The following is a 27,662-nucleotide window of genomic DNA, read 5'->3' as shown; positions in this document are numbered from 1 at the left end:
CCTTTTGCAATCGTTTCTTTCTTTCTTTTTGTTAAAAGCACCTAGAGATAACCTTAAATGGTGCATAATTTTTGCTGTTATTGAGAAAAGATAGAGAGTCAAAAATTGACTTGTGATACTGTATATCATTGTCATATACATGAGTGGACAAATAACAACTTGGCATTTGTAAGATGGTAAGTCAAGAAAGGTTTTGCGGAGAAACTGGAAATTGATTCCAATTCTTGAGAAATTTGTTGATTTGTCCAACAGAAGGGAAAGGAGGGTGTAAGAACATCCTTAAATAGAAAAGATCTTGAGCAGAGGGCCCATGTAGAAGAAAGTGGACGTGATTAAGTCAGTGAGTTTTGGTGGCTGATTTGACTTCTGTGGGAAAGGATGGGAAAGACTCCCATATTTGGGGGGTGAAGGAGAATGATTGTGAAAATAAGTGCTTAGGGTGGTGATAGTCAGGATCAGTGTTTGGGGAGCTAATGCCCAGGATGTACTTGGTGTCATTTGCTAAATGTGGGATACAAGGAGAGCAGCTTTATGAGAGTTTGAATAAGGTACATACTGCATTTGTTTTGTTATGTTTGCAGTATCTATGGAGAATCAAGGGGAAGATGAGAGTTATGTGTCTGGAACTCATAGAAAGATCTGAACTGGAGATAAGGATTTGTGAGTCATGCTCAGGCCAGGGAGAATGTGTGTCCTTAATGACTTCCAAGTACCTTAGTGACATGAGGAGTAGGAGCATTTTTTTGGAAGATTAATGTGACAGTAATGTGTATAATGGAGGGAAAATGTGGCTGGCAACATTAACACAAAAAAAGTGAGATAAAAGGGTGCATGCAGTGAGGCTGGTGCAGGAAGCATTGATAGTCTGCCACACAGTCAAAGAGAGGCTAAGGGCTAGTACTGTTAGCCAGCTGAAAGGGAACCCAAAGCACTGTTGTTGACACTCATGATACTAGAAATATAAAGTAATAATTTAATTGATTATTATTTGGTTGACCCATTTGCATGTCCCTGTTTAGAAATGTCTTTACAAGTGTTTGTTAGAGTAATTCAGACCCATCCCTGGGATTAGAGTAGTTCAGAGGAGAGCACTAAGATGATTAAATAGCATAGGAAGATAAAGAAATAAGATTATTGTCACAGACTCTTTCAGTCTAGCAGAACCTTTTCCTTGGCATTCTTCATAAGTCCCTTGATGTCAGAGCTGCTTTCATTGTTTATTCATTCAGAACATGACTTCATTCAGAAAGAAAGTTTTGAGCACAGGCCGTGGGCCACTACACCTCCAGTTGGCCAGTTTGACTTTGGTTTGCCTTTAACTGAAGGACCTTACTGGCCATAATGGTGCCAAGTACAAAAATTATGCCACATTTTAGTTGTGCTGTGGGAGCTTGCTTTTGATTTTTTATTTTTTAAAAATATGCTGTAAATTCCTCAAATAACACTTTAATCATTTACTTATTCTGGAAATGTCTATTGCATAGGATATATTCCTCTAGCTAGTAAGGATTGGGAGTTAGATGAGAAATACTTGGTTCATATGAAGTTTGATGTCTGTATTTTTTTTTCTACTGCTTAAGATAAAAGAGATAGTTGGATTTTATGTTGGATGGCTATATTCTCTAAGCTAAACTAGTTTTGACATAGAGACAAATGGTTTGTATTTTATAGATGTTTTCCTTCCAGATTATAAACACCTCAGAGCATTAACTTTTAATTATTCCATGCTTTAATTTTTGCTATTTCAGTTCTACCTGAGGAAATGTTGCTATAATGAGTCTCTTATTCCTTGTTTAGTGTTTTCATTATTTTTCTTTCACATTTTTTCACACAAGTGAAGTTTAAGTGCTGAATTTTATACTTGGTTGTTATCTTTTTTTGGTCTGTAGCCTATGGAACAACCTGTGCTGTGTGACCTCATCAAATATTCTCTTGATACTATCTATAATATTTGTCAGTAAACAAAAATTTTGTATTTAGAGAGGAATAATATACTGTATGCTTTTATTCTTAGAACTTTTCTTGTCAAAAGTTTGAGACTGTGTGTGTGTACATGTTCATATATATATATATATATACATACATACACTTTTTAGGTGAATGTGTGTTGGGAGGAGGGCAGAAAGTCTCACAGAAAATGTGATGGAATGGAGCTGGACATACTGTTAGCTTTCATACCACCTTTGAAGTAATGCAACAGAATTCCCTTTTAGCCTCTGAAACTGCCTGGTGGAGATAGATGCTTTCAGCTATGGCAGGGGACCTGATGTCATTCTATAACATAAGTACAGGGAAGGAAGATGCCCCCAGCCCTGCTCCCACGCAGTTGCACCTGGGCCAAAGGTCCATGGAAGGTCTGAGTGTCATGCATGGAAAGTGCCTCCTAGGTTTCTCATGTAGAGGTGAGGGCTGGGAAATCTGCAATTCCAGGAAACCCCAGGAGAAAGTGCACCTGCCCAAGTCTCACCACACATTGAGAGCAAAGTGTTGTTCATGGGAGTCCACTTCCCTGTACAAATAAGCAGTTTGTTGTGCACCTCTTCAATCCCTGTGGATTTCTACTACCACTTAACATTTTTTAGAACAAAGCATATGCTAAAATTTCTCTTTTTTTTTTTTTTTGAGAGAGAGAGAGAGAGAGAGAGAGAGAGAGAGAGAGAGAGAGAGAATATTTTTAATATTTATTTTTTTGTTCTCGGCGGACACAACATCTTTGTTGGTATGTGGTGCTGAGGATCGAACCCGGGCCGCAAGCATGCCAGGCAAGCGCGCTACCACTTGAGCCACATCCCCAGCCCATGCTAAAATTTCTTTATTTCAAATATTAATACCTAGTAGTGGGTTCACTATGAAATTAGATTTTTTTTCCCAAATAAATGTTAAAAGAAGTTAAAATACAATGGGGACCTTTTATCTTGTATGCATAGCACCAGGTAATAAACAATCCTAAAACTTGGATGCTGAAAATCATTTTTTTAAAACTTTTTTTAGTTATAGGACACAATACCTTTGTTTTTTTTTTAATTTACTTTTATGTGGTGCTGAGGATTGAATCCAATGTCTCACACATGCTAGTGCAAGCGTTCTACCATTGAGCCACAATCCCAGCCCCTCATTTGTTTTTAAAAGAGTTGATCCTTTATGTTTGCTCATTTGATGTTTTCTAAACTTTTTGAATATATCTAAGGGATTTTTTGGTCTGTAGGCTATGGAAACACCTGTGCTGTTCTTGATTTTCTGATTGTCATTAAATATTATTATCTCCAAATCTTTTCTAATATAGTATGGACTATAGGAGAAATGATCGAGTGTAATTATTAATTCATAGGATCAGAAATACTAAGAGTTAAATTATATATATTTCCTTTCAATATAGTTAATGTAGTAGGGTGAGACTCTGGTGTACCAGAGTTAAAGTTAGGAGGCTCTTCTTACAACCTATCATGACTGTAATTATTCTGTTGGAGCAAGAATGGAAATGGAGTGGCTACTGTATATTTTATGAGGTTTATGAAGTTCAGGGAAAGCTCATGGTCTTTCCAAACTTTTGTTAATGTACTCCTTGAAAAAGAGAATATGTGTACTTACCATATTACCCCCCCAAAAAAAAAGAGAACTTCTCAAATTCTTTCTTTTTTGTTCAGAAGCCAGGCAGTCAGTTTTGCAGTGACCATGCTTTCTCTGTTTTAGGTTTTAGACTGCTCATTTTTATGTTAGGGACTTCATTAAAATTTCTAGCATAAATTGTTTCTCTTAGGCTAGTTACATCTTAAAAGCAGTAATGAATTATGCTTGTGAATATATTCTAAATTAAGGCAGCAATTTTAAGTCTGTATTGCTAACCTACTTTTTTTGTAAAGACAGTGACAAATTGATAATACGGTATGTCTTTTTTAAGAGAATATATGCTTACATATATGCATGCAAAGACACAAGTGTGTGTGTGTGTATATATATATATATATATATATATATATATATATATACTTTAAAATATAAATATAAGTATTTCATGGGGAAAAACTATAGACAAAGTTATTTTTATAAATAGTAGACTCTTAGACTGGTTGAATCAATATTTTAAGTGTTTATATTGAAGGTACAAATCTTTAGGAGAATTGCCGTTAAAAACATGTTTTAAATCATTGTTGTTTTGATGTCTTGATAACTGGTAAAAGGAAAATCAAAAGGGCTACCCAAAGGCAGAAACCAGTTTCAAATATCTGGGAAATAAAAACAGGAAACTCAAGGGACTTGGCCTAAGACCAGTTGGAGAGGAGCAGTTAGTTGGATAATTGTACCTGCATTTTAGCTGTGGGACATCATAGAATGACCTTCTGGTAGTTGCAAATTCTTGTGCCCATCAAGAAAGAAAAGTGATGATTAAATGTTTTATATCCTTTTGCCAAGAGAAGTGTGGGTAGATGGGTACAGGAAAGCATTTTATTCAACCACTTCAAGCTTACAGAAAATGAAGGGTGTAGAAACCATATTTCCAACGTTGCATGTAGAAAGATGCTTTCTATATACTCTACAGGTAAATAAAGTAATAATGTTCTGTACTATGTGTCAATTTTCCCACCTTTTCTCTGCTTTAAACTTTGTGTTTTGTTTTAACTCTTAACTCTAGCTTTTTCAAGCTATGTTTTCTGTCCTAAATTGTGCCTAGTCCAAACACCTGTATGATCTCTTTCCAAACCTACTCCAGGTTAGTTAAAGAAGTACCAGCAGTTGTAGATGGGCACTGTTTGCTACGTAACTATGCTTTAGTTTAAGATTAAATATCCTGTACTTAATATGAATTTTTAACAAGATTTTTTTTTTTGTCATTGTTGAAAGGCCAGAAAACCACCTGATACTTTCAGAGAAATAATATTCTTCTGGAACCTTTCAATTTCCATCTCTGGGGTTACTTACCAAAATGTTGTTCTAATGACCCACTTGAACAGTTTAAGGTTTCCACCATTGGATAGCCCTGAGGAGCCCCTCCAGTGTTTGTGGTTCCTGACTTGGCTTTACGTGACCTCTCAGTTATTCCTGGGGTTCAGTAAGTGCTCTCATGCAAGGCTGCTGAGTTGCTGCTGGACCAGCTGGGTCCAGCTAAGGCCTGGCCCCTGCAAAGGTTTTTCCTGACATTAGCAAAGAATCTGGAATCCTATCCCTTCTGAGCTACTGTAAAAGGTAACTGAGTGGAGATCACTCCCCAGGGTGGGACTGCCTTCCTCCCAGAGGCTTGGAGCTGCCTTCTGTATCTGGGTTCTCCCCAGACCTCTGCAGAACAGAGGTCTTCTGCCAGGCCAACTTGTCTCCATCAGCCAGGCTAAAGAGACTGTGTTCCTAAAGAGTGTACTGTCTCTCCTGAGCTGTCCTTAGTTGGTATCTCGGGCCATTGGAAATTTCTTCATTGGTGCAATTAGTATTCCCAAACCATTATCTGGGATTGTGGACAACTCTTCCAAGACAAACTGTTTTTTATTTGTTCTGCTGAGGGAAAAGAAGTCTGTGGAAGGAAGATCCAGAAAGACTTTGGGAGCCAGCCAAGGTGGGGCAGTGCACCTATTAGCCCAGGGATTCTGGAGGTTGAGGCAAGAGGAGCAGGGGGATTGCAGGTTCTGGGACAGTCTGGAAAACTTAGGGAGATCTTGTCTCACAATAAAGGGATGGGGTTGTATCTCAGTGGTAGAGTGCCAATTATTTCAATCGAGTACTGCAAGGAGAAAAACGTGGCGGGGGGAGAGGGGCTGAAAGAGTTCAGCAGGAATTTGCATTTAGTCAAAGTGGTATTTCAGTGTTCTTCCTATTTTATTACTACAGATAAAAATTCTCTAGTAATATTTTTGTTCCATTTCCCAATCTTGCCAGTATTATGTATTTACTAATACCTTTAGGAAGACATTCTCTGAGGAAAAAAGCTCTTCTGAATACAGAGGGTTTTAAGTTTTTTAATGAAAGCAAAAGCTAAAATCTTTATTAAAGGAAGTAGGGGTCACACAAAAATGCACCTGTAGGCCAAGCTATAGTTTCTTCTGCTTCCCGTTGAAGGTTAATAGAGCTAACTTTGTATAAAACTTGTGAAGATTGCCACATTTTCTTTTTTTCCTTATATGATTACCCTATTCTGTTTGTCCCACTTCAAAAGTCCAGACTCATCTTTGTCTTCATCACTCTTCCCTTTAATATGAGAAAAGGTTTAAATTGCTGGTCTTTAGTCACTGATTAAATTGATTGATTTAATTGATTGATTGCATTTTAGAAGGTTTCCTTAGCCAACATTCACATTTTAATCCTTTCTAATTGAGAGAGCTCTTTAGGATGGAGCAAGGAGTCCCTGTATTCAGACCTGCCCCTTTCTGTGTCCTGCTTACCTGGTGAGGACAGACCTGCAGCTGGCCCACTGCACAGGAGCATTTGAAATGAATATGAAAAAGAACTCGTTCTAGAACATTTGAGGGGCCATGAGATAGATACACAGACAGTGGCCAGAGGGATGGAACAGCCATGGGAAGGCTGAATTTTGTTGTATAGAGGTAGACATCCTGGGAGATAATCTTTAAAAAATCTAATCGAAGCTAATTTAATCTTATGATTTTAAAAATGTTTAGAACTGCTGCCTCTGCCTTCTTTGTGAAGTGTATACCCTTCTCAAGAAAGGTATTTGTGGGCATTAAAATTAAATACTTGGACTTCTGAAAAATTTTTGGAATTGTTCTAAAAGCATAGTAAGCTTCTCTAAGCATACTGTTATGGGGTATTTGAATAATGTATTTTGAGGCTATTATTTGAGTGGTGGGTACTAAGATAGGAAGAATGGGCTCATATTGGTATGCATCTGAAGCTCAGGACATTCTCTTGTATGGGGTACCTTCCTGCTTTTGATTTGTGGCCTCTATTGCTAACTGCTTTTAGCATCAGGAGGAAGTGACAGCAATAAGTGGTGCCTGTAACATTGGAAGAGGGAAGGGATCAACACAAGATGAATTAGTGTCTGTGTGAGTTTTTAAGGGACTGGAATGTTTCTCCAAATTGAGGACGTATTCTTTGTTTCTGGCTGACAACTTCCTAGTTTCCCAAGTGTCAGAAAATTTTTTATTCTTTTCTCTTTTACTGGAATTTTTTAAATTCCCCAAAAAGCAACCACAGTGCTTTCTCCTTATCAGTAGCCTTTCTTTTCCTGTTCCAGTAATAAAAGAACAATACAGGAATTTAAGAAATTGATACTTCTGTTTCTTAGTATGTCCATATATTTGCAGATAAAATTCAGGTTTTGTAGACATAGAGTAAAGTGATTTGTCAGTAGAATGAGCTGCTATGGTGTTGTACACTTTGTCAGATTTCTCTCTCTTGTATGCAGTTTAGAAAATGAAATCAAGTTATTCTCCTCAAACTGTGTTTCCATGTTCTGTTATAAGGTCCTGGAAATTTGGAAGATGGGTAAGAACACTGGTTGATCCTTAATAAAAAGATATTTTAAAGTCATCAAACACACTCCAATCTTGTGTATGTCTTTATATTATATTAAAGACTGTTATTTATTGTTCCCCTCTTTTGGCAAAAAAATAAAAATATCTAGTCTACCTTTTATAAACATGAGAGATGTGTTTTTTGCAACAGCAAATGTGAAAGGGTGCTTGTTTCAGTGTTGTGATGCAGTTTATATTCTTGGCAGAGGATAATTAAATCATCCTGCAAGTGTCTCTGAAACCCTGCAGAGCAGAACTGGAATCCTGTCCACAGGTGGTTCTGCTATGACCTCAGGGGACCTTGCTCACTTTTCTAATGCATGAAACAAAGTCTCTATTGTGTCTGACCCAGATCTGGGTAATTAGAATTTTTAAACTGCCTAATACCTTGGATATAACATTTAAAGAAATGTTTATAAAATATTGTATTATTCCATGTTCTCACTGCCCTTTGGCATTCTAATTGCTAAACACAGTGGAACCATCTGAATCAATTCTTTCAGATGGAGAGCCAACTTGTTTCTGTCCCATCAGGAATTTTTCAAATGAAATTATGTTGTAGTGTTACATCTCAGTGTGTCATGGAACTCCCCAAAATGTTATCTGTATGTTCTTTTATATCTCTTGGTATCTCTATATCTGCCTATCTGAAAATACTCTTATGTTGTCCCTGGGGGACCTTTAAATATCTCAAGGACTATTCAAATCTCATTAGTCAGGAGAGTGCATCCCATGTGGATTTATACAAGTCAGTCTTCATGTGCACAGGAAATAATGTGTTTAAAAACGATGCATGTCACATGTGTACTTGTGTACTTTCTGTGCCAAAAGAAATTGCAAATATGCCCATGTATAGCTAGATTATGTGAGCACACACATATGTGGTAACATAATAAGTAGTACCTGGAAATAAATGCAGTTGTGTTTATTTTTATCTTACGCGATATGTATATCTCTGCATTTACCTTTGTGCTATTAAATATGGCAGAGATCATAGTGATATTACAGTTTTTGGTTAAGAATTTCTTGAAATATTTGCTCTTCTTTGACAGTGCACATTAGTCATCGACATTAGCCACTGGCTATACCTACATTCCAGTGGTGCTTTTTAAGAATTGATGTAATATTATGTGCTTTGTAAACAGCTCATGGGGAATAAGTTATGACTCTTCACATAAATATTATTTAAACTCTTTCCACTTTCATTTCTCTTATCACTGTAACAACCACACCCAAGCTTGCTATTAAACTGTGTTGTCTATCTGCTTCCCACATGCCAGGGAAGCTGACCCTGTTGAGTAGCAAAGGAAATATGAGAGAAGAAGTTGAATACTGTCTTCCTTTTGTTGACATTTCTAGAGCAACAAGTCAGAAAGCTCATCTCCTCCAGATAGATAAGAGCTGCTACAGGGTCCTGATCAGATGCTATGTCCTTTAGTGACCGCGATGACTCCCAACACAATTATTTAAACCATTCCTGCAAATAACTCACAGTTTTAGTAAACAAGATGGGAATGGTTGCTAACTTATCAGCTGTTGGCTTCAGTTTTCTATATGTGGAGGAAGATACTGGTGACAGAGGTAAAGACAATAGAGGACTCTGGGTCTCCAAGATTACCAACTTGAAGCCATTCTGGCTCTCAAAGTGAAATCTTGTTTGGGGAGGCCTCTGTATTTGGCCATCCAGAAGTCTGAAATGGGAATTCTTCACTGTATTTTATAGCTCTTTGTATTGAAGTGAAGTCTTTGCTACCTTAATAGTTGTAACACTGTTGTCCAGAGGATTTTCAACAAAATCACATATAAACTTTGATGCTTTATGTGTTTTTGTTGTATGTTCCTAAATCATATTAACCTCTCCATTAAGACTTTTGCCATCTCTTAAAAATTTTCTTTTCTTTTGTTTCAAATATGTTTTAAAAATTTCAGTATGAGTCCTATCACCAAATGGGTGGTCTATTTGACAGTGCTTTGCTTAACATAATGATTGACTGTCATATTTCCTATGGGAGGAGGTACTGTGTTCTATTACCAAAATAACATTTCATGTCTTTATAAATCTTGTGTGAAGTAACTCCTATAAAGATAAATAAAATTATTGTATTTCATGTTACTTTCTTCTGTCTGCAGCATCAAAAATAAATGAATGTCCCAGGGGGGAGATTATAAAGTTATAACACATAGACATGGGAAGGGGTTTGGAGGTAGTAAATGTGAAATGGGCTTAAGAATGACTTTATTCACTCACTGGCATTTTGGAGGGACTTGGGCTGTAAGGAACGTGAGCCAATCTCTATTAATATAAGGCATAGAAATCTAAATAAATCATGTTTGAAAGTAATACCAGGATTTTCCTTAAATGCTGCTGAACAAATTCTGTGATAAATGTCAATTAAGTATTTGTCACTAGCATACACAAACTGAGAGGACCACAAATATATGCTCTTAAAACTTTAAAATATCTAAGCCCTTTAATGTTCTTTTGACCTTTAGTTAAAGAACATGGTCACATAGCAGAGGAAATGCCTCAAATTCTAGCATCTGGGTTTGTTTCTTTATACTTTTTTGGCACAGTTACAACAGTAGGACTTTTCATTCCTTGAATTTTTTTTCACAGTACAGTCAACAAAGGCTTTTCACACAAGTGAGGAAGAACATTCGTGAAGCCAAAAGCGATATGTTTCTGCCCTGTGCTCTTGTACTCTGTGGCAGGGCCTGATTGAATGGCTTGTTGTTTCAGTGGGAGTCCCAAAAGCAAACAAATGGAATCCCACACAAACACAAATTCTGTATAAAATTAGATATCTACTGCAACAGACATAAATATATTTGTATGTACTCAAAACTTCCTGCAATGAATGTGGTGTTGTTTTTAAGCCTTTGTCCCTGTGGTCAGGCTCCTTCATCTGCATGTAATTTTTGGATCTTCATCTGGACTTTCAGCTCTTTAAAGATTCTTCAAGAGTATTTTTTCTGTAAATAAAAAATAACTTAGTTTAATTAAAGTACTCATGAAGTGTGTGTGTGTGTGTGTGTGTGTGTGTGTGTGTGTGTGTGTGTATTGACAGGAATCCTATATTTCAGTTCTGTTAGTATTTCAGCCATATTTTTCATTTATCCTAGAATATATTTATCCTATAATATATTTTAACTGACCCTAGAAAGGGTCAGTTAAACTCTAGAGAACAACATAGTGAGATCTGATTTTTCCATTAATTAAAATACTCAAAACAGTGAACTGGAAACATCTTTATACCTTCATGTTTTTCCAGCTTTTTACATCCACTAGATTATCTGTGAGCTTTTCTTTTAATAATATGAAGCAGTGTCCCTGGGATGCACTTTTCGGGTGTGGGTGTGGTTCAGTCTGGTACCATGCACCTTTCTTATCACTGCAAAACCCCTTGCTTTGGAATTATCCATCACTGTCTTCTTACCAGTGTTTGTGGGTCATTTGTAAATTTCCAACCTGAAAAAGTTAGGAAACAACACTATTATGAATGAACTTACTGACTTAAAATTAAAAACAGTTTCAAAAGTAGGCACAAAAGTTGTTTTCTAAAAGCTTGCTTTGTCTGAAGTTTGTGTGTTTATTCTGTATAGTTCAATTGAAAAGGATAATCATGTGCCCTTAGTGAATGTTTCCTATACACTTTTCCCTGATTTGTTTATTCAGTCATTCAACACATATGTATTGGGCACTTGCTTTGCCCCATTGTGCTACATTCAGTCTGAGCAAGATGCATGAGTTCTGGTCCTCCCAAGCTTTCAGTCTTATGGGGCATAAATGAAATTACAATATTGCTGGTGACTTCCAGGGTGTTGAGACTGAGACAGGATGGTTTGAAAGGACCTTTCTCTGAAGAGATGATATTTAAGTTGGACTGAAAAGTAGGAAGGCATTAGCTATACAGAGTTCTTGGAAAACATTCTAAGGGGCAGGAAAGAGTTCAAACAGACAGTAAGGTTAAGAGTTTGTATTTCATGCCCAAAGGACTAGGAGTCCACAAAGGAGTTTTAAGGTTCATATGAAGATGATAAGTGTGCACTTTTCAAAATAAACTCTGGCTGTTCTGTGGGAAATGGGTATTAGAAGGAGGCTAGAGTAGAATTGGAGGTCAGTTAGAACATTGACCATTTTAAATGAGTCAGAGTATACCATGGTAGAAGTGATTTTTGAGTCCTTTTCTTCATATGGGGATGATGATTTGACAGTAAGTCATTTAAATATTTCCCTGCCTGAAGCCCATGAGCAAACTTGTGAACATTTCAATTCATCAACTCCTGGTTCTGGTTCCTTGGCTTTGTCTTCTGCTATTTTGTGTATTACCCCTGCATCTTTCATGGACCCTGGTTCTCTCCTGACCTTTGGAGAATGTTTTTGTCACTCCCCACCCCACACCCCATCCATGTCAGCAAAACTCATAGCCTAATTTGCTCGGCTTCTTTTTAAATGATTCACAGATTATTTCTGTAAGTTTGACAATGCATATCTAGTGTTTCAGGCATGGTTATTCTGACACTAGAATCCCAGGAGAATCCAGGCCAGCTGAAGGAAACACAAGTGGATATGTGCTCTATCTCATACAGATATAGAGCACATGCAGACCCTCTTCTCCTGTGTGCCTGCCTGTGTCCCCGGCAGAATCAGTGCCCGGCACCCAGGAGATCATTAATAGATGGTGAATTAAAAAAATAATGGATTAAAACTAATTTATACCAGATAACTCAGATAAAGCTAAAACCTATTAGACTTTATCTTGTGCCTTTAATGGAGGTGCTCTTGCAGGCTTATAAGGAGAGGGGGGAGCTTGTGGAGTTAAGAATAAAATATTATTTTTCCTTAATGGAGAACAGTCAATAAGGAGTTGCTATAAACAGACTGATTTTCAGAAAGTATCCTGAAGTATAAAAACATGTTCAGAATTTAACAGTATTTCAGGGTTATGATCATGAATGGTAATTTTCATTGACCCAATAAGAAGAAAAGTATGCAATGACTGGACATTTCCAGTCAGTAGAAAACAGGACATCAGCTCGTGCTGTCCTCTGAAAAGGAAACAACATAACAGGTTTGGTATTTTTTTTTTACCTGGAGTTGGTTTTAGTTATGCCTCATTTTATTTAAGCTCACCCTTTTGGCCTTGGTCACATTTCTTTTCAGTATTATCACTTGCCATCTTTTTAGATACAAAGGGAAAATCATATTTGCTGTATGCAGTTAGAAGAAACCCTGGCAGAGGTCCTCCAGAAACCTAAGAGAGTAATTATTAGCCATATCCAGACCAGGAGCTGACTGGCTCCGATCCTTCCTCCCAGGAGCATTCCTGATTAATGGGAGAATCTGTTCTGTTGTCAAAAAGCCTCTTTACTGAGCCCAGTCTGTCCTGGCTTCAGAGAATGACCAGCTTCACAGCTGAAACCACTGCCAGGACTCTGTTTCTGATTCCATCCTTGGCATGTTCAGAGGAGGTGGATGGGAGCAAATTGTGGAGAGAGCATCCAGATCAGTTTGGACCTCTCAACCGACAGCAGACGCAGGGCACCCTCCACACAGAGCCCTTTGGCCCACAGTGGCATGGGTCCTCTCAGGAGCTTGCCCCTCTCTAGGGCCTGGATGTCCCAGTTCTTCTTCTTTTGTTCTTGACTGTCATCCAGCTCCTGTGTCTGTAGAGAGTAATTTCCTCTGTGATATTTTTCCCCCTGTCATCCCCTCTTCACCTCTCTCTTCCACCATACCTCTAATTTCTGTTTGCCTTTCATCCCCTCCACTACTGCCCTTTTCACCTTTACACCCAAACACCCTCACATATTGGCCTGTTTCCAGCAATAATAACACACGTTTTACTAACCTAACATTTACCCGTGTAGTAAAGCTGATGGAGTTTGTGGTAGCAAGGGTAGGCTGAAATGATGAAATCTCATCATGGCAGATCATAAGTTTCTGTCACATTTGTCCTGTAGCTTTTCTTTCTCATTCTAGATGCATCTGCTTTATTGCAGAGACCTTTTATCTAGGTGGTTAGAATTTGAGATCCTCGTGAGGTCTTTAAAGCTAAAGAACTATCTCCTCTGCATCTGAGATACCATGACAGTGATCTAGGATAAATTGGCAACAGATAAATTCTAACCAGAGATTTAAATGCAATGAAAACTAAAGTGTATAACAGCAAGTAAGACAGGGGTCTAACCCAAGATATTTCTAGTTTTTGGGGAAAGACAGCCATAAAACTCATTCAGTAGAATGAAAAATGCACTTTCTTAATTCAGAGTCACAGGAAAAAGCACTGAGAAAGGAGTCATGCTTTGGGGAAATCAGGGGTGCTTATCCTTTCTGGAGAAGGTGGCATTCTATTTGGACCTTGAAAGATGGATAAGAAAAACAGAGGGCCTTGCAGAGCCAAGGGGATGGTGGTGGTGGTGGTGGTGAGGAGGAGGAGACTCATGCAGAGGAGTGCAGACCCTCCCCAGTTCCATAGCAGTTAAGTAGTGGGTGGGGTGCACCAAGTGTGCTTTCACAAAGGTCCTAGGAGAGCATCTGGTGCAGGTCAGAATTGTTGCCTGAAGGCAAAGTGAGAACTCAAGGAATAGTGTATTTTTACTTTCTATATATTGGAAATTCGAGCCTGATCACAGACAGAGGGGAAAGAACCCACAGAGAGGGAGGAACACAGGGCACAGAGCAGGGTGTGAGGGCCCACTTCTGCAACCCTGCAGACTTTCCTTTAGGCTTTTGGCAATTGAACTCTTGTGCTGCCTTCCAGGCCCCTTTTTCTGTGCAGTGCAAAGATGGCATAAAACTGCTAAACGAAACAATCAGCCCAGAGAGGTCAAGCTGCCTGCGGTCCATAGGAGATCATATCTGCAGATCTCTACAACTTTGTAGGCAGGGTTCAGAGAAGGAGGCATGATTGTCTAGATTTAGTTTTGTTTCCATTGGGCCTCAGTCCTAACGTCTCTGTGAATTGGTGAGCCTGGGCATATTCTTTTGCCTCTAGGAGCTTTGTCTTACAGGTTAAAGTGAGGTGGTGATCGTGGCCACTGCGTCCCTCCTGCTTAAAGTTGTTTGAAACTTGGGCTCCTCCTTCCCCTCTTGGCCCTCTCCTCCTTTCTCCTCCCCCCACTGCCTGCTTCCCTTCCCTTCTTCTCTTCTGTTGTAATTATCAACCAGATTTATTCAGACACTATCACTGTGATAAATGTTAGTGGATCTGCTAATTAAACACTAGCGTGTTTAAAGAACATTTCTAAAGATTCAGTAAAGAAGCTTCATGTCCAAGGTGAAGGTATCCTAAAGTTTGAAACTGAAGTTCTCTTTATTCTTAGGACAGCATAGTGCTTTTGTGGAGTGAGGACCTGTTGGTTCTGTATGCCACTAAGATGTGTGTATACTTTACTCAATTTCATCTATAACTTTGTCCTTTTTGTTTGTATCTCATACCTCTTGGGACAGCTGCAGTTGATGTCAGGATGAGCTCATGGTTCAGTATAAACTGCAGCTCCTTGTAGTAATTACATTAATATTATTGCCCCCTATTTGCATTATTGACAAGGATATCTTTTATTGTCCCTTTAAATAGATTCATTGCCTTCACAGAATAGGTTGTTTTGATATTGGCAATTTGATAAGGCTTTACGCAGATTATTCAAATTCCATGTTCTTCAAGTACCAAATTTTTTGCATACCTACCTTATGTATTATGTTCAGTGGACTGCACTGATTTTAAGAAGATATCATGCAGGGGGACTAGCTCTTCTAATATTACTTTTCTGATTTCTGAAGTTTATGCTAGAGTTTGAACATAAAGTTTCATTTTACTTAATCTGGAGCCAGTTATTATTTTAAAATGAGAAATCCATGAGTAAATAAATCAAAGAGGGGCTTTGGATGTATTTTTGCATGGGTGATTTGTGCAGTACAACCAAAATACCTGGGTTGTTGGTACATACAGTATTTATATTCAGTGGTAAGATTAAGGAAAGAAGAACTATTTGCAAATAATTTTAATTTATACCAGATTGATTGCATTAAAGCCCCACAATATGATTGCTTTTGTTGTTATTCTACTGACCCTGCAACTTGGAAATTCCATTCATTTCTCTGTACATTTTAACCATTCATCACTTCTGATTCTTATTTCCTGTTAGCCTTATTGTTTCCTGTCTTTCTTTGGGCCCTTCACTCACATATATTTATTCTCTCTCCAACTTCCTGACTTTTTTTTCATCCCTCATCTTCTCTTTCCATGTTTAATATGTGGATTTGCCTACTATCCAACTTCATATTTGTTCGAGTCATATGGTTAAAAGCAAATATCTAACTGGGGTGTAGTTCAGTGGAAGACTGCTTGCCTCATATGTGCAAGACCCCTGACATGATCCCCAGCACCACAAACAAAAATGCATAAATAAATAAAAACAAATGTCCTAATTCTGAGATTGGGAATATGATATAACAATAACTAACATTTATAGCATGCTTCTCATGTATCAGACACTATCAAGCACTTTCCTACAGATTTTAATTTAATACAGGAACCCTGTGAAGTAAAAGGGGTGAAGGAACTTGTGCAGGGGCTCGCGGCCAGGTCAAAAGTCTTTCATTGCCTCAGCTGCTTACTCCTTTAGATCTAAGTGTAAAAATCTTTTTTTTTTCTTTTTGCTTCTTGGGACTTTGTCCCTGTAGTTTGCTATTATATCTTATACACTAAATATTGTTAATAGTCTTCAATTTAAAAAAGAACTTCAGTACACTTTAATAGATCTTGGTCTCTAATTTGAACAAAAGTTGGTGTATTACTAATTACATTTGGTTATCTGCAAAAGTTAGTTCCAATGGAAGGAAGCATGATAAACCAACCTTTCCACTGCAAAATTGAATGGTTTTAAGGGTCATTTGAGATGCTAAATCCAAGACTGTTGGTAACTGCCATCTGAGATGCTTTACTCTCTGTAACTGACCTTTTTTCTGTTAATTTGGCTACCTCTCCCTGCTTAGATTGTCCTTTACATTAGGTAGTGATTTACCATGGCTTGAAGGAGTGAACACTCCTCCTGAGGGTATTTATGTTACCATAGTGTTTGTCAGTGATGTGATTTCCTGAGATTAAAAATTTTTAAATATGTGGCAGGTCAGCATCATATATTGAATTTATGAAATTTAACAAGGCCCATTTTACTCCTGTGCTGCTCAGCTACAGATCCTGGAATGCTTAATGTCATGCTTTGGAATAATGGTTCTCATCGGGGTCTGCTACTGCTGAGTCAGAACTGGTTCTTGGATTAAAATTGGTCCTCTTTATTCTAGTCCATTGTGTCTTGTCTGGTGCTTCCTCAGTTTCCTTACATAAGTCAGAACAAAGGCTCGATATGTAAATACTGCATTCAGCCTAGACCTGTTTACTTCTTTCAAATTAGCTTTTAAGCATATAAGCAATAGAAAAAAATGGAAACAATATGTAGATCTCTTGGAGAAGAAAGAAATTGCTTCCACTCTGGAGTGTTTTATAACTTTGTGGGATCTACTCAATGTCTAAATCAGAAATTCTTAGTACTTTAGGATTCATTTCCATGCTTTATATAGTGCTTTAAAAGTTACAAATGAATTTAGGCAGTTTGTTTCCAGAACTGATTTTAAGATTTTCTTTGCACCTGGGGAATTAGTTCTGTACTGGAGGCCTTAAGCCAGAGCCAGCCAGGTCGCCTTGAACCACGTGACCACTTAGGGCTTTCGTAGAGCATGCTTTTAACTATTTAAAATAATTACCACGCTGAACCTGGAGACCTTTGAAAAGTCCATAAAGTTAATTACACGTTAAGACATACCTTCTCCTTTGCTGCTTAAGCCCTATGTCAATTTTACAATATTTCTTTGTTAACAAAATCACCATGGTTGAAGTACTGTATATAGTGACGTGCAGTTCATTTCATGCAGACACATTGAAGTAAGGTAGTAGAAATAAGTGCATGGTTGTTAAGATCCCACACCTTTGGTGATCATTGTATGGCTAGGAGACAAAGGCTTTTTGTAAACTTGGTACATTTTTGCCTACTTTGAGTTAGTGCTTTCTGATTATTGTACATAATCATTTGAGACCTTTGCCCTTGTATCATTTGATTCTTAGAGTTTATATTGTTGATTTGGTTCCATGACATAGAATGATCCCAGAATTTTTTGTCATTGCTTCCAAGTCAGCAACTAACAATGATCATAGTTAACAATGGAGGCTCACTCATATGCCAGGTATTACTCTGTGAAACTTGTCAGGGAGCTCATGAAGTGGAAGTTTCTCTAATTCTCTTACATGGGAGGAGACTGAGGCTAGGAAAGGTTACTTAGGATCACTCACTGTAAGTGGTGCAACAAACTAGACAGAACAGAGAAAGAGACTGATGGAGACTCATCCGTTGTCTAGATATTAAGTTAGGCAGCAGAGAAACAAAGATGTATAAGATTCAAGTCCAGGCCTCCATGGAAATTACTTTGGTCATGGATTGCCATGATAGACATATAAATAATTAATGATGCAATGTATGCATTTCATAAAATAGGTATACGTGCAAAGTCTGTGAGAAAAGATTAAAGGAAGGAATCAGACTTATTGGGCAGACAGAGATAAAGGAATACTGCACAGAGGAAATGGCTTTTGCTTGAAGATGACCAGAAAACTCTTGGAAGAGTCTGCATCCCTAGCAAAATACCCAGAATATCTCAAGTCCTCACTAATTTTGTGGGGGGTGGTGGTGACAGTGGCACTCTGGCCAGCTAGATGAGCATGGAAGAAGAGCATCATAGGGGATAGATGTACTTGATTGAAAGCTCAGAGGCTGATTAGAGTGTGATGTTCTCTTCCTTGGTATAGCATTGGTCAGGGGCATATGGGAATGTGACCAGTGGCTACATCACACATAACTCCTTTTACTTAGACCAAATCCCCTACTAGAAATCGCCTGCACTCCCAACATTCTCACTATACCTGAGGTAATTCCTGTCTGCAACTGCCATGCATACTTATCTCATCTCTTCTTTCTCTCTAGTCACAGTTCTTTGTTTCTCTGCCATTCTTGATACTTAATGACATATTGCCCTGGTAACCCCTTTGATTACCACACTGTTATTATTTTAACTTTTCTTATGTCATACTCTGCTTTTTGGTGTACAGAGAACCTTAAGAGTTCATATGCTCACCTTGACCCTGATAAGGGAGGAGATGAGGTCCATGGTAATGAGTATTGTACAAAATCATGTGACAGGCCTGGTGGGTTTCTGTAAGCTAGTGTTCCTCTCCCTTTCCTGAACTCTAGTGAGTGTATGGAAGTGGGAAGCTGTGTATCATGCTCACTGTGGGCCATGGAGCCGCTTGGAAATCTGTAAGTGAAAGAATGAAGACCTCTGTGGCTTTGAGTCACATACAGATGATGTGGTGCCCAAGCTTGGAAAACAGCGTCTAAGCATATAAAGAATACGACCACACTGTTAGATGTGTTTGCTCAGAAATATAAGAAGAGCAACTGCTGGGCAGGATTTTCTTATTAAAACCTTTTCATTAGGAGTACTAGGAAACGTGGAAGTTGAATGCATTACTTACAAGGCACTTGACCACCTCAAGCAGCTTAATAATATTTCTGGTACATTAAACTTGGATTTCTTATATAAGTCATGATTATAAGTTTAATGTGTTATTTTCCAATGTAAAAAGATCATTTCCTTGGGCTGGGGCTGTAGCTCAGTGGCAGAATGTTTGCCTAGCATGTGTGAGGCATTGGGTTCAATCCTCAGCACCACATAAAAATAAACAAAATAAAGACATTCCATCCATCTACAACTTCAAAATTTTTTTAAAAAATCATTTCCCCAATAGTTTTCTTTTTCCACAATGATATAATTAAGGATTGAAATTAGATTCCACAGTGCCCATGTAATTGGTAATTGGAAAGTCCCTCTCTGACTCAAAAGAAGGGTTATTGGTAACAAACTGTTTTCACTACTCTCTCCTCAGAGGCTCAGAGAAGGTGGAGCTTCCAGATTGCATTCTTAAGTGTGCACTGGGTAGAAGAGTTAGGTATTAGGTTCCTGCTAAATGTGAATAACCATAACCATGACTTATACATGATTTATTATAGATACCAACATAGTAGACTTTTATTATTTATAACAACATTCAAGAATGCAATTATTCATTGAACAGTGACCCAGAAGATCCATGGCATGTAGTAATTTGTAATTGGAATCACATGTGCTTTGAAGTGCCTGCCCAGGAGCAAATCACCTACCTGATGACAAGCCAACTGCCCATATGCTTTAGTTCACTATCATATGTGCAAGAATCCCAAACTAGTCAAAAATCATTACTTCATAAATGACCACCAGCTTCTCAGGCTGGTGCTGAGAGTGAAGAGGAATAACAAAGGGCTAGAAAGTGATTTTTTAACCAGAAAACAGAAATCTGGTGCAAATTGAAAAAAAAACCCATCATCCTTGGATTTGGCAGTAGGTTGAGTCACTGAAATACATATATGGAACCAAGAACAACAATTCTGGAGATACTTCAATGAATACACTGGTCAGGGTAAAATTGTGCTTTCTGGGTCAGTGGTAGCCTGTTTTGTGGTGCACCAACTAGAGCCTTTGCAAAGACCTCAGGACTTCTGTCTTGAGGGATTCCCCCAGCTGCTGTATCATCATAGCTTTTTGCTAGGATCCTGGCTCAGTAATGGTATGTTGACTGAATAGCCTTTTTGAATACAGACATTACTCTACACCATTAGTCTATTTGAATACCATTCAACCATTTGTCTTGAAGGTCAGTTGAGATGTCTCAGATTTCTGGTTTAGGGCTTTATGATGGGATAAAATTCCCACTATGTATGTATCAGTAGTTGCTTGTAACAAACATTGTGTATGTTTTTAAAAAAGAGTATCAGGCTGATGGGATTCTATTAGCCACCTAGGAGGAAACATCTTGAATAGGAAAGATAATAAAAAATGGCCATCTCTACATAGGAATTGGAGCAGTAGTCAGTAGTCAGTGTAGATGCTGGAACTGACACTGGGCATTAAGTCAAGGAGAAAAGGTGGCTTCTTAATCTGTTGTTGAAGGATACTTAGAATGGAAATTCACATATCCACAGTGTACTAAGCTTTGAGTATCACTGAAGAACCCTGTAGGATTTCCTTCCCACATGTGCATGTCTGCCCCCTTATGAGGCTCCTTTTTTATATGTCTGCTTTTCCTTTCCTTTTCTTTTTTTAATATTATTTTTCATGGTTATAGGTGTACACAATATCTTTAGTTTTATTTTTATGTGGTGCTGAGGATCGAACCCAGTTCCCCATGCATGCTAGGCAAATGCTCTACCTCTGAGCCACAACCCAAGCCCTAGGAGCTTTTCCTTTTCAAGGAAAATTTTTCTATTCTTAGTTATAAAAGGGACAGAAGATAGCCTTGACATCAACCTTGAATTTTAAAGAGTAGCTTTCTTAGGAGTGAGAGGAGCTGTGCCTTGGAAGACAGAAAATCAATAAGAAAAGAAAAAGCGGGAAATGGAGTGGAGACAGGGAAGGCTGGCTCTGTCTTCCTCATTTGTTAGGCCAGACATCTGCACTGTCTCTACAAGACCAAGTAGGTAAAAGCACATATTCAGTGTCAGGACAGAGTCTCTCAGCCATCGGGAGATATTGACAGACTTCAGGAGCAGAACAAGAACAAAGCAGCACCATTTAAGCTGTGAGAAGCCATGGCAGCCTGATGGGGCTTTGCAGACAGGCTTTCAGAGTGGCATTTACACCAAGCTGAGGCTTTGGAGACAGAGATCCTGCCTCCCTTAATAAGGTATTATACCATCATTAATGCTGAGGCATCCTATCTAGTCTTACCAGAGCCTCTGGTCTTAGTGTTCCCATTTTAGCCTGCCTAGGCTTCTTGTTATGAAGAGGCTGAGGAAACTGCCAGAGATTTTAATTTCCTGAGGATTAGGCTGTTACAGAGATGTCCCTGAGGTATGGAGACACAGGATGTTCCTGATAGGAGCTGTCTCCTCTGGGGCCCCAGTCCCAAAGCCCATGGTGTGCAAACAGATTACCTTTGTGTTCCATCCCTGTGGGCCTGCCATCTATCCTGTCCCTAGCATGTTTATTCACCATGTCTCTCAGCCCCAGGCTCTTGCCTGTGTGGGTGGGCATCCTGTCAGCACTTGGCTTGTGGACAGCACCACAGCCATCCCTGACCAGAAGTTACTCTTCTGACCTCTTTAGCCACTACTCCACTTACATAAAGGTTATTTTTGTTTGGGTTCATTTGTATTTTTAGCTGGTTTTGCGATGAAGGAGCTTCATGAGCAAGTCATTTTTAAGCTAGATTCTAATCAGTTTTAAATATTATGAAACAGGTTTGAATAACTATCAGGAAAAGATGCTGATGGCAGACTGAAAGAGGAGGCTGAGATGGTGACTGTGTATCATGATAGAATCACCGCAGAGTTCCCTGGGAGACCTGGCTTTTGGCCATTAGCTGGGTGACCCATTAGTCATTCATCTGGCATTTCTGAGCCACTCTTCATGCACATGTAAGAATCCCTGAGAATATTTTACTTGTCTGTTGACAAGTAAGTCCTATAGGCAGAATCATTCCCACATTTTTATGTAAGAACAACCATATTTATTCCCCCTTGTGGAAAGGATTAGATTGATTTGTTGAAAATTCTGAGTTATAGAACATTTCAAAAGAAGTCTAAGATTTCCACTGAAAGTTCAAATGTATGGAAAATCTAGGTTCAGAGATGACTAAAGGTTTTCTGTATGTCATTGGTTTTCTTAAAATATCCAACTTATTTTGGTGTTTCTTGCACAGTAGTTGATTATTGACTATTTGTGAAGTTAAAGACTAGATAAGAATCTTCCAGGTACTTTTAACAAATAGATGTAGGGCTTTGGAAAGAAACATGTACATTGGTTATAGGAGTGTTTCTCAAGGGTTTCTTCAGAGTGTTTTATTTAATTTCACTCTTCAAAGGGCAAAATACTTCTATTGTTCAGACAGTTCATGTTCATAGGAAACTTATTGCCAAGGTTTCTAGTTTTCCCCCTATGTGTCCACTCTTCTCTTGTTTCATAGAAATACAATTTTAGCTATGGAGATGGCCACCCAGAACACACTTCCTAAACTCCCTTCCAGGTGGGTATGACCACATGACTAAAACATTCTGTGAAGTCAGCATAAACAGTGCACATCCTGTCATGTAGAGTCAGGCCCTCCCCTCCACTTTCCCCACTGGTTGGAATCCTGTACAGACCAGGCAATACACTAAGGGTTGAGGAGGGTGGGTGGGTAGATGGATGGATATATGGATGGATAGAACATAGATCCTTAACTGGATCCCAGTTTCCGTAACTTACATAAAGTTAAATTTCGTGTCACTGCTGCTTCAGCTTAACACAAATTTTAAAATTAATTTGATGCCCTTTGACATTTTTGAAAATGGAAGACCATCCTAGAACATGGGAGCAGTACCAATGCTGAACATGGTGTCCACTTTGGCAGCAGCTGTGACTTCACCTCACTCCTGGAAGCCCTTGATAGTTTGCCTTCTCTCTTGTTATGCACCTTCCTCCTTGGATTCTATCTCAGGATAAAATGGCAGCCTCCATGTGTGCTTCCATTCCCTGCAGAAGAGGATGAGCTTGGGTGGGGCCTCTGCTGTTCAGGTCTATTAAGCATGTGGCTGTCTATCCACTTATACTTAAAGCCACCTCTGCTCTGTAGCTATAGAAAAGATAGGCAGGCAGGACAGAGGACAACACGTTTTCCTGGGAGAAGGAGAGAGAATGGCACAGCTTATAAGAGACTGAGGTTTTCAAGCCGCTGAGGTCTATAGCAGCTGCTTTCAAAACATGCTACCTGGACAGCAACCATAGGAACCTGTGAATTTGTTAGAAATGCTCCTCCTCAGGCCTTACCACAGATCAACCACATCAGTAACTCTGGGCATGAGATTCAGCAGTCTGCTTCAGAAAGCACTCCAGGAGGCTCGGTTTGGGAACCATTATCCAAGGAGGGTTGGAAAGCCTGATAGTGGCACTTACAAGGAGAATATCTTGATGAAAGTCCTGGCTGCAGAAAAACTTCAGCTAGAGGTAAAATGGCCAGGTGAGGAATGAATGAGGAAGCATGCTCTTCAGAGAAGAGTTTAAATAGGTGGGGGTTCTTGTGGTACTCCTAAGAAGAGTCTAGAAATGTTTCCTTCTGTGTTTGATACCAGGGGCATATCTAGCCTTATCTTCTGGTTCAGGAATATTGTATCAGCCAGATATGCATAAGTTCCTTCACACTCCATGTGGGAATTGTGATTCTTAAATGGTGGGTATTTTTGGAGTGGAAAAAGTGCTATACTATAGTGAATAGGGTGGACTCCTTTCTCCCACCTTACCCTGGAGGACAGCTTTGAACCAGGAGCGAGGTTTTTAATGGCTGCAAAGAGAAAAAAAAAAGTATGATTTCCATGTAAGGGCTACCAAGAATATAAGTGCCTATTTGATAAATTATTTTTTGAAATGACTTTTCCATTTTGGTAGTTGAAGTTTGAAAAATGTTTGGAGTACTATAATTATCATTTCTGTGAAAAAATACACATTGCAGTATTTTTTTTTTTTTTGCTACAAGTCAAGTTGTAGTTTAGGATGGAAAGTAAACACGTTCCTTTGCTCAGCTGCAGCTCACATATTTATAGTCTGTGGGTGCCCTCTTGGCAGTCATGGTGGACCAGGGTTTACACAGTGGGTACACAAAGGACACAAAGAAGGCATAGAAACACGGAGCCCTTTCAGGGACTTGTCCTGCTGCAAGTCTGATTAGGAAGTTTGTGCTGGAGCTGAAGGAGCCATCTAGAAAGGTGGAGACACCTTCAGAGAAAGTCGTGGGAAGAGAACGAGGCAGTTCTCAGAGGCCCTGATTGCCTCTTGGGAAGCCTTTTTCTAACCAGGGAAAGCCCTAGCAGGGCAGGTATAGATGTTGGGAGGCCTTTCTGTGTTTCTGTGCTTTGGGATGTACTCATTACCGTTACATGTCACCTTTGTATGTAATGAAAGCTGGCGAAATATCTCCAGGCAGAACTACCTATATGAGGCAGTTTCCTTACCTCCAGGTGGAGTGCAGTTCATCTTTTCAAAAGGCTGCTTCTTCTTAAGAAATTAATGAAGTAATGGAAGCTTAAAGAGAACTGATGCATGAGTAGAATATTTGGAATATTAAGATGATTGCATGTGGCATGCTATACTAAATGTGTGTACCTCTTTTTGGGTCTGCCTTTCATAATCAGCTTCACCATTATCGATAATTGTGAGTATTAATGATGGGATACCTGTGTTCTGGGACATCTTGTTAGGCATTAAATCAAGTAAAAAGTAGAAAGTATGACAGCCTTAAAGTTCTGTGTATGCCTGTTTATTTGTCTAAGTATGTACGCATAGGCATACATACACACCTATGAACATACAAAAATATGAATTTTTAAATATTTTTAATATAAATATATTACATATCTGTACAATATTAAAGGTTACAAACTTGTTTATTCTCTAAAACAATATTGTAAAATAAGTGTCTTTAGGCCCTAACATCTGGGTATTTCATGAAGCCCTGTGAAATTAGGTGGCTTGCTGAGGATCTTAAAAGAGTTATAAGTGATGCACACACACACACACACACACACACACACACACACACACACACACTCTGAGGTTTCTGACTCTAAGCCTAGATTCTTTCTAGTATTTAATTATAATGGTGATAGTCCTGTCAAGAGCTCCTCTGCTGAGCACTTAAGATTAGCCAGGCATTGAGTTACCTGCAATATCTGTTAACTTGCTCAACTCATAACAATCTTGAGGAAACTCTGACCCAGTAATGTCAACAAACTTTCCTGAGATCACATAGCTAGTTGTAGAAGAGCCATGATTTGGACATAGTTTAGCTTGGATCTTAAAGCTTTCTGGTAAACCAGTTAGCTATATTGACTCCTAAATAAATAAATAAATAAAGTTGCTAAAAAGTAACCTCTATTAAATGTCAAGTTAGTGGTTCTAAAAAGTAGATTATCTACAGGAAAACAGAAATTAAAAAGAGAAAAGGATGAAGAGGCAGAAAGAAATAAATGGCCCAAATATTTTTTTTGTCTATTTATAATTTTAGCCACATGGTTGTTTTCAGCATGTGCAATAACCCTTGTGAGACCTATCAATTGCAGTTAAGTATCTTGCAGTTCTTTATTTTCTGCTGCTGCCATCAGCAAGGACAGAATAGCAGCAGCATATTCTGCTGTTCTCTTTACCTGTCCTTTTTTTCATGCTGTTCTGCATCCACTCCTTATTCTTGATATATCATTTTAATTGCACAAATACAGTCACTTTCAGGAGCCACTGAAGATCTCAGATCAGCACATAATATTTTTTAGAGTCCTTCTAAAGACTTTTGAAATCCATTTATTACCTCTGGGGCTCAAGTTTACTGTTCCTTATTTATTAAGTATTCCACACTTCATTCTGTACTCATAAAATCCAGAGTGTCAGGAAATCCTGGTGATTTGAAAGAACATGATTGGTTGCTCCATTAATTCAGTAAGCATTTGTTGGTCTTCCTTGAATGAGCAGGAGTCCAGCCTCATGGGAACCCAATTGAGTAGGAAGTGCTCTTAGAAACCCTGGCTGGATTATGTTCTTCGGAGACATCTACAGTGTCAGCCTCTTGTCTTACAGATGAGGAACACCAAAGATTTCATTCTCATGTATTTGAAATCTGACGTTTTATTGTATTTTTTTTCAAATCAGTGTCATCATTACCCAAAGGAAAAACTAATTTGAAGCATCCATTTCTCAATGAAGGAAAGATCAAAGTGTAGGAGACATCCCACCCAAAGTCACAGGATCCCTCTGCAAAAGTGAGGGATAATGTTTGTGTTAGATAATGGACATCTCCTTCCATTCAATACCAGCGGGAGTTTCATATTTCTACTGTTTATGCCACTGTGACATTTTCCAACTGTTAGGAAACAAAACATTTTTGTTAGTTAGTGTTAGTTAGTATCAGTGGTTTTTGTTTCTGAATTCATTGTTATGGCAAAGAGAGATGAGAAAATCCCCAGTGTTGGTAGTGGGAGAAGGTGGAGAAAAAGAGTAGAAAAACAGAAAAAACACATTCCCTGGTTATGGTAGAAAGAGAGGTGACTGTGAGGAGGTGGATCCTATGAAGACAGGATAGGAAAAGGTATGGCTACTGAATGGCGCCAGCCCGGGACAGGAAAAGGTGGAAAGCAGGTATTAGTGAGGGAGAGGCAGGCACTGGGCAAAAGAGAATCTTTAAAATTATGTTTTAGGAAAGTTGCTATAGAGAGTGGTTAGTTGGGAGAGGAGAAATTCTTTGGCCAGATGACTCTTTTGGGTTAAAAAAGATATTTTATCCATCTAAAACTAAAAAAATAAAATTTAAAAAAGTAGTTTTTTAAGTTTAGTTATTTATAAATGAGTGAACACTTGTAATAGAAAGTGATATTTTTAATTGATTTGATTGTTTTACAGGTAGAGCTTTTTATACTCCTGAGACTATTGATACAGCTAGACTTCATTATCAGAATCCCTGGGCCCCAATTCTTCATGCGGTGGCACTTTGGTTAAATAGATAAGGGTTTACGTGTGCAGAATTCACAGAAGCAGCAGTGTCTGGTTTACAAAAACGTTCTGCACCCATCAGTTTAAACCAGGCATCAGGAGCAATGGCCACTGCTAAATCTTTGCCAGAAATTAACAAAGACCAAATACATCTGATTTTAGGTAGAGTGTCATATTAATATATTTCAAGATGTATCACTTTTGAAAATTCAAGTTTTCACTTTAATGCTTTGGGAAACTTTTGTACAGCACAATTCAAAGAAAGAATCATAAAAAGATTTTTAGTTCATCTTATAAATTAGCTGAATTTTTACCTAAAAATTATTTAAAACTACTCTTTAAAAATTGTAGATGTCATGTTCACTCACAGAGCAATACTAAATAATTTGCAAGAAAAAAAACTTAATTTTTTAAATTCTACAACAGATTATCTTTATACTTGGCACTTAACAAATCATCATCCCATAAAGAAAAAAAGTTTAAAAATTTAAAGAATTCTAATTTACAATTACTTTCTACATGATGTTTTAGTGTTTAAAAATTTA

General features: G+C 38.3%; 1 long non-coding RNA gene across 2 annotated transcripts in view; it reads left to right on the top strand.

The window, feature by feature from the left end:
• The window catches only part of LOC144372412 (uncharacterized), a 66,309-nt gene that overhangs the window by 30,540 nt on the left and 8,107 nt on the right, over window positions 1-27,662 (top strand). The gene's annotated exons all lie outside the window — the stretch shown is intronic.

This window comes from Ictidomys tridecemlineatus, unplaced genomic scaffold (assembly GCF_052094955.1).
Source record: "Ictidomys tridecemlineatus isolate mIctTri1 unplaced genomic scaffold, mIctTri1.hap1 Scaffold_102, whole genome shotgun sequence".
Lineage (NCBI taxonomy): Eukaryota > Metazoa > Chordata > Mammalia > Rodentia > Sciuridae > Ictidomys > Ictidomys tridecemlineatus.
This window is presented reverse-complemented; position numbering and strand designations above follow the sequence as displayed.